General features: G+C 33.8%; 1 non-coding gene across 1 annotated transcript; it reads left to right on the top strand.

Annotated features, from left to right (window-relative positions):
• The first annotated feature begins 14,144 nt into the window (after window positions 1-14,144).
• Window positions 14,145-14,284, top strand: LOC123640808. Its single transcript, XR_006736057.1, has one exon. It is a non-coding gene; the product is annotated as a U4 spliceosomal RNA (small nuclear RNA).
• The last annotated feature ends 997 nt before the right edge of the window (window positions 14,285-15,281 follow it).

Below are 15,281 nucleotides of genomic sequence, written 5' to 3'. Positions count from 1 at the left end.
GCCCTTCACAGTCCTTACCGCAGAAGTTGGAGCAATAACCTCTGCCTCTCTCTAAACAGAACAAATTAGCATACATGCAAATCTCTTAATACTATTTAGAAAAGCAAGCATAGATGAAACAAGAAACATTTTCTTCGCATTATCATCTTGTTAATCAGACAGGAACTGGGTGACTCTGGAAGACGGTAATAGGAAATACTCAAGTCTATCCTACGTTTCATTGTATAGGATTCAGATAACTTCATAGCGACTACGAGCTGCGGTCCAGCAGTGATGGAAGTGAAATGAGATTTGGAGATGGAAGTAGGTACACTGCATACTGTCTGCAGGCAGCAGGATGAAGCGGCTGAGAGTATGGGCTCTAAAATCAGATCTGCCTGAGTCGGAATCCTGGCTCTACCACCTAAGAGCTTTATCACCTTGGACAAGTTATTAAATCTCTGCATTTCATCTATTAAATAATATCTACCTTACAACACACACACATCTCATATAGCACAATGTCTGGTCAATATCAAGTGTTCAATAATGGTACATACATAAATATCACCACCTCCCCTCCACGCACAGAGTTTCTGTAAGTGGATGGTCCATAGTTGGGGTTCAAAATTTCATTCTCCCCTTTATTAGCCTCTATAAGCATCAGCTTTGGCAACTGTAAAATGTGGTGATAATTACATAACACAATTTAGAAATTTTTGTAAGAATGAAGCTAAATAATTTATATGGCAGGTCAGCATAGTCCCTGGCACACAGACTTTGCTCAATCAATGTCAGTAGAGTTTCAATTTGGCAGAGTATACGGAAGCATCTTCACCATGTTCACAAGCTGCTAGGCACTCAAGGGCACAAAAGCCAATATGCTGAAAATAACCTGACCATGGTTAACTTTGCACTAATTTCCTAATGGAACTTTAATGCTTGAATACTGTCAGACACTCAGTTTATCATGCTGGACATTCTTACTTGTCAATTTGGAATCTGGAAGTCCTGGTTGGGCATGCCAACTTAGCAGCTAAAGGTTGAGAGGTCTCTAAACTATCAAGGTCAACCCCTTCATTTAGTATGAGTAAAATACCGTCCAGAGAGTTCACATAACTTGTCCAAGATGATGGAGTTTTTTCACTTCTCAGAGTAGCAGGAAATATATTCGTCATGAATCTGGGAACTTTTTTTATGGCATGCAATGAGTGACAATCACGTGGACAGCATTTTGATAGCCAGATGAGCTAATTAAACACAGATGGGAGAGAAAGCCCATGAAGCTTTAGCAAGGAGTGGTTCAGCAAGACTAGATATTTTGCTTTTTAGTAGCCACTAATTAATGGAATCATAAAATTTGAAATATATTTTAAACTGAGATCATAGGATAAGTCTGTGAAAAGAGAAGACAATGGTACAAAATGCCATTGTTTAACTTTAAAAAATATCTTTTGAATATAAAGTTTTGCAAATTAAAATATGTATTTTACCCCTATGTTTCTTGGACAATGTTGTATGTTCATAGTCCTGCTTAAAGCATGTTTATAAATTGAGTTGTTTGGAACATAGCTCATTTATCTTTCAAGAATAGAAGGTGGAATTGTTATTGGGATTTGGCTTTGGATGTCTCTCTAGGAAAATTAGGTACTCTAATCTTGATCATTAAGCCACCCCGTAATAGCTCTTGGCTCTTCTGTTGTGTTTTCATGTTTTTGCTCTTAACATTTAACTTACCAGCTAAGCTGTGCTGCTACCAGAGATGGGGAGAATGAACACATTAGTGTAGTACCAAGAATAGGTTTTTATATTAAAGTTATTTTTAGTGAGGTGTGTACACATGACAATTTATGCCCAAGAAACTGAAATCTACTATATTTTTACAGTATTTTTCTTGGAGTAAAATGTGTTCTTTGGGCTCATTTCAATCTATTTCCAGCGCTTCTATTTTGGTGCCAAGATATTGATGTCCATTACCTAGTAAGGTAAATGGCCAGTATAAATATGTTAGAGATATTCCCAAAGGCAGAACCATGATTTTTTTCTTTTTCAGATATAAAGATGACAATCAGTTCTTGGGAGAAACTAGCTATTAACTACCTGCTGGGCTTATTTGCACATGTCCTTCTCTATTATATTCAGGCATCTAAAAATTAATTTGTTGCTAGATTACTTTTTTGTATATATGATTATATTGAATAATATGAGATTTTGACAAAAAAAGAGGGCACTTCTAAAGCGTTATTTTAGGTCATTCAGTCTCTAATCTTTTCTATGGCTCTTTTGCATGTAAAGTGTCTTTTTATTAAGTTATGGAAATTGGAACCCATCTCCCGGTTTCCAAAAACAATTATTATTTTTGTCTGTGTACTAGAGGTGTTTATGCTTTCTCCCTTTTCTATTATAATGCTTTTTCTTATTATTATATTGAATGTTCTGCTCTCTGACTGAAAATATCTGTTTTTCAGCTCTTGCTTTTATTTTTGTTTTCTTTCATTTTCTAAGGTGCTTATGCTTTAATAAGGCTCCCCTGATTTGTGGTGCCTCAGTTAAAAGATTTTTCCTGCTTACTTCTTTGAGAATCATTCTTTTACTAAAGATAATATATGGTACATTAACGTATGTATTTGACCTCATCATGACTATCTTTATCTTTCAACTTTTCAAATATATATCATTTTACAATTTTATATTAAAAAACTCTTTTTAGGAAATGCTGAATGTTGGTAAATTCACTGAATGGAAATTAAATTTTTTTCCATCTTTCCAATCTTGTATCTGGCTGGACTAAGAGGCAAGATCTTTTGTGTTGACATCTAAGTCCATGAACTTAAGATAGCCATTTTTCTTTTTGGTGTGATCACAATAGTGCCTCTGGTAGAATTAAAGAAGGAATATGACTGTAATGTCTGCCCTTTGATTTTGTTATTTCTTGCCATTGGTTTGAAATAGGCACTCACCCCTTCACTGCTGAACTATTGAAACAGATTTCTCAATAATTACTCTGCTTTTTATCTATTTCAGATTCAGCTCATTCTACATACTGCGATTAAATTAATTATCTTAAACACTCTTTTTTACAAGCTATTTCTCTGGCGGAGTTTTCATTGACTCCATATTGCTTGGAGAAAAAATATTCCAAAAAATGCTTAGCCTTGCATTTAGAAGCCTACACATTGAAGCTTCAACTTACTGTTCCAGGATTATCCTTTTCCCCTCCCCAAATGGTATACATGCCCACAGACAGGATTTAGCAGTGTGCAAAGCACTGGCGCTAGAGACTATACTGCTTCAAAACTAGCAAAAATGTGTGCAAGTTATTTCTCTCTCTAAGTCTCAGTCTCCTCAGAGCTTAATTGGAGATAATAAGATAATCTCATAGGATTGTTGAGTATTAAATGCAATAATACATGCAAAATTTCTATAACATAACAGGCACAAGACAAGTGCTCAATGTAAGTTTGTTTTTTTAAAAAACATTTATTTGGCTCAAGATTTCACCCCCACATTATATGCCTCTCATTCTCAAATTATCCTATCCACATCCTACCCAAATGAAAACATTTCTGTTGTATGAGATAATCTTTTCCTCCTATGAACTTGAAGCAGTTATAAATTTGTGTGAGTTATTTGATTTTTAATGCTATATTTCCTTTAAAATTTCCTTTAATTGCTAGTATGATGTTGTATGTTTTGCTGCCAAAATCCACGCTTGTTATCCCAGCATCTACTAGGGTGACTTGAATGCAATCGATGTCCAACACATGATATTGATGATAACAATTACAAAAGTAGTCAAGAAAACATACAATGGAGTTATTATGTAACAAAATGTACCTTGGCCCTATTATTTTTATTCCTTCCATTATCCCTCTGAATAGAGTTAAATAACTTGAGATTATAAACCAATATGTAAAAAAGGATTTAACTTTTGTTTAAAAAGTATGTGTGTGCATCTATATGCGTTTATTTAAAAGTCAGGTAAGATGTGCATCAAACAGAAAATAATAATTAGCCCTGAATGGAGTGAAGTGGAAAAGCCAGAAGGGTTGAGTACATGGAAATATTCACTTTTTATTTTATATAATTCAGATAAAAAAGAGATGAAATTATATTTGAGTTAAACTTTAATAGTCTACATTTTTTTTTTACAAAAAGTATGTGGTTGAATATATATAGGAGTCTGTAGAAAGGTTAACTCTGTATTATAAAAATAAAAATAGTATTAAAAACAATACTTAGAACTTCTAGTTTCAGTTTTAGTACACAAAGAGCTTAAAAATATCATGCCTACATTCACAATAAGAAAAAAGTTGAATAAGTTAATAAGCAATCAATGATTTTTCTTAGATCCATCTGGGAACTAAGTTCACAGGAAAAACCACTATCCTAAAAACCAGAGACAGAGAAATACATAGACTCACAGCCAAAATTAGCTTACTAGGAGCAGAAGTCATTGGAGCCAGTAACTGGTAGGAAAGACCTAAATGTTTCTATTACCAGATGCATCATGTAATCACCAGCTTTCAATATAAAGTTATAAGGCACACTAAAAATACAGTCTAAAAAGAATAGAATACTAATATATGACAGAGGTTTAGGAATTATCAGACAAGAAATTTAAAATAACTATGACTAATATACTAAGGCTCTAATGTAAAAAGTAAACAACATGTAAGAACAAATGGGCAATGCATGCAGAAAGATAAAAATGGTAGAAACAACCCAAGTGCCCATCAATACATGAGTGGATTAATAAAATGTGGTATATGTATACCATGGAGTACTACTCAGCTGTAAGAAACAGTGATATAGCACCCCTTGTATTTTCCTGGATAGAGCTGGAACCCATTCTACTAAGTGAAGTATCCCAAGAATGGAAAAATAAGCAGCACATGTACTCACCATCAAATTGGTTTCACTGATCATCACCTAAGAGCACATTTAGGAATAACATTAATCGGGTGTTGGGCAGATGGGGGGGAGGGGATGGGTGTATACATACATAATGAGTGTGATGCGCACCGTCTAGGGGATGGACACGCTCTAAGCTCTGATTGGGGGGGGGAGGGAGGGCAAGAGCAATATACATAACCTAAACTTTTGTGCCCCCATAATATGCTGAAATGAAAAAAAAAGAAAAAAAAGAAAGATAAAAATTGTAAGAAAAAAATCAAGAGAAAATGCTAGAAAAAAATGTAACAGAATGGAGAGTTTTTTGTTTTTGTATGGGCTCTTCAGTAGACTGGACATGAACAAGGAAAGAATCAGTGAGCTTAAAAATATGTCAATAGAAACTTTCCAGACTGAAGGCAAAGAGAAAAAAGCATAAATAAAATTGAACAAAATATCCATGAATGGTAACATAATTACAAAAGATATAACATGCATGTATGGGAATACTAGAAGAAAAAGTAAGAAAGGAGAAGAAGAAATATTTGAAGTAATAATTGCTGAGAATTTCCTAAAATTAGCAACAGACACCGAATCACAGATCCTGGAAGCAAATATTAAACAAAATATATTCAAAAAAAATTCTACATCCAGGAATATCACATTTTAACTTCAGAACCCGCCCCCCAAAAAACAAGACAGAAAGAAAGTAAAAGAAAATATTGAAAGAAACCAGACTTAAAAATCACAACATCTATAGAGGAATAAGTACAAGAATTAAAAAGGATTTCTCTTCAGAAACCACATAGGAAAAGAGACGATGCCGTGAAATATTTAAATATTGAAAAGGAAAACACATAAGCCTAGAATTATATACTCAGTGAAATGATCCTTCAAAAGTGAAGACACACTCATCAGGATAGCTACTGTTTAAAAACAAAACAACAAACAAAACCCCAAAATAACAAGTGAACAACAAACAAAACCCCAAAATAACAAGTGTTGGTAAAGATGTGGAGAAACTGGAAGTCTTGTACTCTGTTGGTGGAGTTGTTAAATAGCGTAACTGCTATGGAAAACAGGATGGAGCTTCTTCAAAAAATTAAAAATAGAACTAGTGTATGAACCAGTAATCTCAATTCTGGGCATATATGCAGCGGAACTAAAAGTAGAGGCTTAAAGAAATATTTGCACATCCATAGCAGCATTATTCACAACAGAGAAGAAATGGAAACAGTCCGTCCATCAAGTAATGAATGAATAAATGAAATGTGATACATATGTGTGTGTATATATATGCATATATACATGTGTGTGCATATATAAAAATACATATATGTGCATATATACACGTACACACAATGGCATATTATTTAGCCTTAAAAAGAAAGGAAATCCTGTCTTGTGCTACAATATGAATAAACCTTGAGGATATTATGCTAACTGAAATAAACTAGTCACAAAAAAGACAAAAACTTTATTATTTCACTTTTATGAGAAATCTAAAGTAGTTAAACTCATAACAGAAAGTAGAATAGTGGACACCAGGGGCTAGCACGGGGGGCTTGAAAAGTGGGAGCTGTTGTTTAACAGTAAAGAGTTTGATTTCCAGAATGAAAAAGTTATGTAAATATGTTTCACAACAATGTGAATATACTTAACATTATTGAACTGTACACTTAAAAATGGTGCATTGTATGTGTTTTTACTACAATGAATAAGTTGCAGCTTTTCCCACTTTAAAAAAAAAGTTGAAGGAGAAATGCTTTCTCAGGCAAACAAAAACTGAGGAAATTTGTCACACATAGACCTGCATTGTAAGAAATATTAAAAGAAGCTCTTCATAGTGGACAGTAATATAGATTAGATCTCAGATCTACATAAAGAAATGAGGAACACTGAAAAAGGAACAAATAAAAGTAATTTTTTCCATTTTTCTGCTTCTTTATTGATCTAATAGATAACAAATTTGCTCAAAGTAATAAGAGCAATAATATATTTGGTGATTATTGAGCACATGGAAAAGCAAAATAAATGACAGCAATGTTAAATGGAACAGGAGAAAAGAACTGGCAATATTCTTTTATTAAACCTGAACTATCTGTGAAGCAGTATAGAGTTACTTAAAAGTGGATTTAGATTAGTTGTAAATGTACATTTCAAACTCCAGAGCAATCACAAAAAAAATTTAAAGAAGTATAATTGATATGTTAAGTGAGAAGAGAAAATGGAGTAATATAAAATATAAAATGTTCAGTTAAAACCAAAGAAGGCAGAAAAATAGGTTAAGATAAATTAAGCAATGAATGATTGAGATGAATAGAAAACATTTATAAACATGTTATATACTAATGAACTATATTTATAATTACTTTAAATATGAATGATCAACATACACAAATTAAAAAACAGGGACTGCCAGAGTAGAACCAAATATAGATTGTCTATTTCTTTTTTTTTATTCTTAATTTCAGCATATTGTGGGGGTACAAAAGTTTAGGTTACGTATATTGCTCTTGCCTCCCCACCCCCCCAAGTCAGAGCTTCAAACGTGTTCATCCCCTAGACAGTGCACATCGCACTCACTATGTATGTATACACCCATCCCCTCCCAAAGAAACTAATATTAAATATAAAGGCACAGATAGATTAAAAGTAAAGACATGGAAGAAATATACCATGCTAACACTTACATAAAGAAAGCTAAGAAGCTATATTAATTCCAGACAAAGCAGACTTTAGAACAAGAAAAATTGTCAGGGATAAAGAGGGATATTACATTATGATAAAGGGATCAATTCTTCGAGAAGCCATAACAATCCTTCACGCATATGCACCTAACAACAGAGAGTCAAAATACACAGGCGGAAAACTCATAGAACTGTTAGTAGAAATACACAAATCCACTACGGTACTTAAAGTCTCTAACACCCCTCTATCAGTAATTGATATTTCCAGCAGGCAGAAAATCAGTAAGGGCACAGTTAAACTGAATAGCACCATCAGTCAATTGGATCTAATTGTTATATACAGAATAACAATAACAGTAGAGTATACATTCTTCTCAATCTTACAAGGAAAATTCATGCAGATAGGCCATATTCTGAACCATAACACATATCTAATAATCAAATTTAAAAGACTAGAAATCATGCAAAGTATGCTCTCAGACCATAGTGTAATTAAACTACAAAATAATAACAGAAAGACAGCTGGGAAATCTCAAAATATTTGGAAATTAAACAACATACACTTAAGCAACAAGTGGGTTAAAGAAGAAGCCTCAACATCAATTAAAGATATTTTGAACTAATGATAAGGAAAACACAAGCTACTAATGACTATGCTTGTAGTGAAAGCAGGGCTTAAAGGAAATTTATAGTACCAATTCAATAAGGCAAGAAAAAGAAAGAAATGTCGTACAAACAGATTGGAAAACAAAATATAAAACTGTCTTTATTTGGAGATGGAGTGGTTATTTATATCAAAAATGTTAAGGAATCTTCAAAAAACAATATTCTTGAACAAATAAGTGAGTTTAGTAAGGTCACAGGATAAAAAGTCAATGCAGAAAATCTTTGGAACCCTAGGCTAAGCAAGGTGCTCTTAGAATTAATACCTAAAGAACAATCCACAAAAAGATAAAATATTAATACATTGGACTTTGTCAAACTTAAAATCTTTTGCTCTGCATATACCCATGTGAAGAAAATTAAAGTGGGAGTTACAGAATGTGAGAAAATGTTTGTAAATCATGTCAGGTTTGCAAACCTGACAAGGGACTTTTATAGATAAAGAACCTTCAAAACTCAACAGTGAAACAAGTTATTTGTAAAATAAGCAAGCAAGTGAGGAAGCATTTCACTGGAAGGACATATAGATGGCATATATACACAAGATGGCATATATACACCACAGCATTAGACATAAAAATAAAAATTCAACAACAAAACATTATCATTACATACCAATCAGAGAGACTGAAATTAAAAAAAAAAAAAAAAGACATCTACCCTGAAATGTTTATAGCAGCACAATTCACTATTGCAAAGATGTGGAAACAACCCAAGTGCCCATCAATATATGAGTGGATTAATAAAATGTGGCATATGTATAGCATGGAGTTCTACTCAGCCACAAAAAACAATGGTGATCTAGCACCTCTTGTATTACCCTGTCTGGTGCTGGAGCCCATTCTACTAAGTGAAGTATCACAAAAATGGAAAAACAAGCACCACATGTACTCACCATCAAATTGATATTAACTGATCAACACTTATGTGCACATATAGTAGTAACATTCATCAGGTGTTGGACAGGTGTATTAAGACTCAGACTTCTGTTTTTTAGTCCCTGTCTAGTATTAATAAATAATCCTTCGGGTCCTCTGATTGAACCTACGCTGGCTCTCCATTTTCTCAGCCCTGAAACACTATGACACGTCAGCTTTCACCTTCAGATATTTCAGCTCTTACGAGATTAGAAATACATTAATGATTGAAAAAGGTGATAAATTTCAAAGATGTTTTTGTTTGTGATGCTTTATAAAGCTAGAGGAAACTCTACTCTGACTTTTATAAGCTGTTGTCCTGACGCTAGACTCTGGTGGAGACCAGAATTTAGAAAATATCTAACAGGAAAATAAGCCACACATTTGAATCCTCTTAAGTTTCTAAATTTTCTCACCCACGCCTCACGGAGGGTACAGTTCTGTTGGTTACTCCTTCACTTGACAAATTCTTTTTACCTGAGCAAGTCTGATTTTCAGTCCATGATAATAATTAGCAAATATGCAAATTAAACTGCTGCAGATTGCCAACTTATTCAGAAAGTCCCTTCTTTCTATACAATTTGAGTTCATCTACATTTTTGATGCTTCAACAGCACTTGGGTGTTTTCAAAGATATGTTTGACATTTTTTTAATCTAAGCTTTTCTAGTTGTTGCAGTGTTAGCTTTGACCTACCATGACTTTTTAAACTTTTTCTCAAAGGCAAAATTCTTTTCTTGAGTTTTGATGCTAGGCAAAATTCTGGATTTTTTTTTTTACACTGAAAGTATTTGTATTAAAAAGTCTGATAGTTTGTTTATAGTGTCATTTTGTATGTCATTTTTTTTGTAAAATGCAATCTTTCAAAATGTCAAAGAGACATGTTATATAGAATGGACAAAGAAATAAAACATTTAAGTGATATTTTCAAAAGAATTATATGCAACTAAATCTAGATATTTATATATTTGTGGAACTTCTTCATCAATCAAAATTTCTGGAGCTAGTGTTTGATTTTTAGATTTGGTTGTGAAAATTTGTTTTAATGCCGTGTTAAAGTTGATCCTAATGCCGGTAGAAAGTGTCATCAGTTTATTTGAGAAATCAATAAAGAATTAATTAATGCATTTTATGAAGGTATTTTAATAGGTAGAATACGGTTTACTAAGTCATTTCATTTATTTATAACAGATATAAATATTTTTATGACTACATTGTGTTTTATATTAAAATGATGGAATTGAGGAAAAAGATCTGCTTTAACAAACTACCATAGACAGAGTGGCTAATAAATAACAGAATTTTATTTCTCACAGTTCTGTAGGCTAGAAGTCCTAGATCAGAGTGCCAGCATGGTTGAGCTCTGTTGAAGGTCTGTTTTCTGAGCAAAGATGGCTGTTTTCTTGCTGTGCCCTCACATGGTGGAAGGGGTGAAGGAGGTCTCCAGAGTCTCTCTTACAAGGGCATGAATCCCATTTGTGAGGTCTCCATACTCATGATCTAATCACCCCCCCCAAAGCCCTCATCCTCTAATACTATAACATTAGAGGTTAGGATTTCAATATATGAATTTTGGGGGAACATAAGCATTCATTCTATAACAATGTATAAATTAAATAGTGAAATAATAATTGTGGGAGTAGTTGGAATACTCAAATGACCTATTGGAGTATGGAATTCTATTCTTTTTAACTTGAAATTAATATAATGGTTAATAAAAAAGGGATAACTTTTGTATAGCACTTAAAATATGCTAGGAACTATACTATGTTTTTTATGTAAATAGTGATATTTAATCCTTACAAAAAGCAAATGTGATAGTCATTGTGATGTTTTAAATATGAGGAAAATGAGGTCTAACAAGGTTAAATAATTGAAGATTACACAGCTAATGCAGGTAAGATAGTTGAAGTCTCTTTGGTAAATCTTATAAAAATTGTTTTTGAAATATGTATTTAATTTCTTTTCTCTTTTACTTTGGCATGGTTTTCTGACTAACAGATCATGTTATTCTGCTAATGGATGCCGCATTTCACAGAGTAATTTTCAACAATATAGGCTGGTCTGATTTCCCTTTTCTCCTTACATGATGGAATAAAAAGAAGTAAAAAAAAAGTACTAACAATAGTCAATTGGTTAAGAATCTGAGAATACTTGGCTGGACCAGCAACCAGAGACCTTGCGGTGTGATTTGCTTTGCAAGGACGATCAAAAAGCATCAGATAACGTTAGAAGTCTAGCTTGGTAGTGAAAGCACAATTCTACCTTTAGATAGCTATATAAATAATATTTTATATTAATTTACAAATAAATCATACTTTATTTCTTTTTTTAATGATGTTAACAACAATTTTATTTTATTTTTTTCTTTCTTTTTTTATTTCAACATATTATGGGGGTACAAAAGTTTAGGTTACATATATTGCCCTTGACCCCCCCCCCCCCACAATCAGAACTTCAAGTGTGTCCATCCCCTAGATGGTGCACATCACACTAATTATGTATGTATACACCCCCCACCATCTGCCCAACATCCGATTAATGTTATTCCTAAATGTGCTCTTAGGTGATGATCAGTGAAACATGGCAGATACCATGATCACTTTATTTCTTTATACTCTTTCAAAATCACAAGAAAGATAAATGTTACTATCTTTATTGATAGAGCCAAAGTTGAAGCTTGAGAAAGCTATAAGTTAACAACCTTGAGAGAAATTTTTAGAGAAGCTTCTCTGTGTAAGTCCAACCCTTACTACAAGTTGGTTATAAGAGACAAATCATGGAAGGGATCAAAAAAATCTTGACTAAAGGGAACAGAGAAAGCAGTATATTGGTTGTATCTACTTGATAGAGCTCTAGCTCTTAGCTTTTATCAATCTGGCAGAAGACAGAGTTTCTCCCATGGATCTCCTGTTTTAAATGGCAGGCCCAAACCTCATTGAATGTGATTAGTGTTTCTTGCTCTTGTGAAGGAAAAGCTAGGGAGGCAGAGAGAAGGACAGAGGCCTCTTCCCACCCATGCTTTCAGTGATCAGCAAAATTAGTATGGGTTCCCAAACCTGTCTGGAAATCAAGATCATCTCCTGAACTTAAGTACAAACAACTATACATGCACACATATATAAACAGACAAGAGAATTTAAATGTAAATAAATAAATAAACAAATGCCCAGCTGCCATGCTGAAGCACAGAGTTGGTGGAGGTTCAGAGATGGAGGTATAGATTTGGGAAATCAGTGTTTAGAATAAACTCTCCAGGTGATCCCTACAACCATACATGTTGGGGACACCAGCTTATATTTCACACTGTAATAAATAACTGGCAATAACACCCTGAGTATGGGGATCGGCAGATATCTGAATATTATATTCTTTTAGCTTTCATTTCAGGGCTGGTTGTCTTTTTAACTCTTTTTTCTTTATACTTCTGTTCTTCTTTCTCTGTCTTTCTCTTAAAGTATTTCTCTTCCTAATGCCAATCTTTATTCCTTTTAAGTCTGCCACTCCCAGACTAGCCTCTTTTGTTGTACTGACTCTTTCTATAGTTTTCCACTGCACTGAAAGATGGGTAGAAACCATTTTTAAAATTTTTCTAATCAGACACACAGATACAATAGCCAACAAAGCCTATCCATAAAAACCGAGGGTTAGCTCCATTTTAATGAATTCGAAGTTTTTGTAGTATTATGTACCTTTTCCTTTCCCCTTTCCTCGGATTTATTTTGTTCAAATGTCCCTCCTGACTTTTGTTATATCAGTAGAATTCATTTGCAGGTTATTAACACAGTAAAATTTCAAGTTAGTTATTAATTTAGAGAAAAAGAGACCGAGAAAGAGAGAGAGAGATGGAGATGTACGTTGGATAGGCAGGCATCTCTCCCATTCTTTAAATTTTTAGTGAATGATATTATTGCAGGGGCAGCAGGACCACTTTTTCTTGGTGCTGCATATATATTATTTGATCTGGTAATAAATGTAAAATACAGTCTTACATAAACATACACACAAGCTAACAGTTGAAGGTAGCAAATGAATTATAGAATACAAAACTAATCCCTAGTAGCCTGGCTGTCCTGTGTGTATGAAATTGCGTACTATATGAACAGAAGTTCTTTAAAAGACTTTTCCTGAATAATATTTCTAACAGCGTAAGGAACCAAGACCTTGAAGTAAACCTTTTCATTTTTGAAAGTACATTTACCACTTTAAGATTCTGTCTGGATTCCTCTGTGCATTTATACGCTGCCTCCTACTTCTTGCCCTGTGTACCTGAGTTCTGACAGAGTAGAACATGAGAAACCAGCCTATCCTCCAAAGTTCATTTCTGACTGCTGATAGGGTACAGGTCAGTGCCAGTGTAGACTGCTAAATCTTATTACTTTGTTACCTACGTGCTGTGTACTGAAACTCAAGTGAAATGCAATGTTTTGGATCAATAAATGAACAAATGTTGATTAAGCAGTCATGATGAGCTAGGCAGAGTAGGATGCTAAAGTTATACCAGGTAAGGGCCAGTGCCCTCAGGGAGCTTAAAATTTAAGTAAATGGTAACAAGAAATGTGAAAATTTACCTACAAATAATATCATAAATAATGTTGAAAAATAAGATAAAAGTTAGATGATAGATGCAAAATATACAACAGACAAATGATTAGTATCCAGAGTATATGACTATTGTCTACATATGAATAAGCAAAAGAAAAACAACCTATGTCAAAATATACAAATGATATGAACAAATAAATCAGCCTGCAGGCAGTAGGTTTTGGACCTCTGAGTTAGAACATTATTACAATAGTCCCAGTGATGGCCGTTATACTAATAATAGCAAAAGTCATGAGTTAAGATTGCATATTTTATATATTTGGAAATTAGAGCCAAAGGATTTGCTGATAATTTGAAGTGGAACGGGAAAGACAGGTGTCAAAGGTGACTTTAAGATTTTAATAAAAGCAACTGAAGGTGAAGAATGCCACTCATGGAATTAAAGAGTACAAGGAACCAGCTTTGCACAGTGACAGTATCATACCCAATGAGGTTTAGCCCAGGCGCGAATGTTGCTATTGAAAACTTTTCCCAATACCTCGCCATGATGACTTGAAATATAATTGACATTGGCAATTTTTGACAGTCTCTGTGGAGACTGATTACAAAGAAAAAGAAAGAAAAAAAAAAAGAATACAAGGAAGGATCACATTTAAATAATAAAGTTAGAAATTCAGATTGGGACATGTTAAGCTATTTAAAAACAAAGTGAGGTTGTCAAGGCAATAGCTGGGAAAACAAATTTGGGAGCTCATGATCTTGATGAGGGGTAAAGATATACTTTTGGGAGTCACCAGCATATATACAGTTACAAAGCCATGAGACTTCATGAGATGACAACAAAACGAACATGGAATAGAGAAGAGGTCCAAGGACACATCCTTAAGGCGCTCCAAGATAATGAGGATCCAGCAGATGAGGGAGGTGGATAAAGAGCAGTCTGTAAGTAGGAGTAGAACCAAGAGAGCGTTTCTTTTGGAAGCTTAAGTAAATGAAAATAAAGGACGCAATAGAGTTAGTTCTGATAGACTCCAAGGCAGCTCATGATAATGAGGCTGTGGCCATGAGGGAAGATGGGAGAATGGAAGCCTTGCCTGAGCTGCAGAGCTTTGGCATCTCCTATTGCTCTTGTGGCTGGAGATGCAGAAACCAGGGGAGGAGACCTGTTACCAGAAGCAAGTAGGATTTTAGATTTTGTAACAAGAACTGAAAAAACGAGGGAGGGGGAGAATTTTTATTTTTAAAAACAAGTTTTTCCAGTACAATATATAATAATAATCTGAAAAGAATGGTTTTCTTCTAAAGAAAGTAGAGGTGTTTCAACTTTGTTTGAAAATGTGTAATAAATTGCACATGATAAAAATTTGGGATAGCCATTTATATAGGTGGAAATGCAATTTACAACTTCTAATATAATTTGCATTTGAGGAAAAAAAGAAGAGAAGGAGGGGAAAATATAGTTTATCAAAGCAACAAGAGACAGGAAAGTGAAAAAGAAAAAGAGATTAATGGTAAACAGAAGAACAAAATAAGGTGGTAGAGTTTGATATATCAGCAGTCATACCAATTGTAAATAAATTAAGCTAACCTATTAA

Source organism: Lemur catta, chromosome 6 (genome assembly GCF_020740605.2).
Source record: "Lemur catta isolate mLemCat1 chromosome 6, mLemCat1.pri, whole genome shotgun sequence".
In the NCBI taxonomy this organism is placed as follows: Eukaryota; Metazoa; Chordata; class Mammalia; order Primates; family Lemuridae; genus Lemur; species Lemur catta.
The sequence above is the reverse complement of the archived record's forward strand: the minus strand, read 5'-3'. Positions and strand labels throughout refer to the sequence as shown.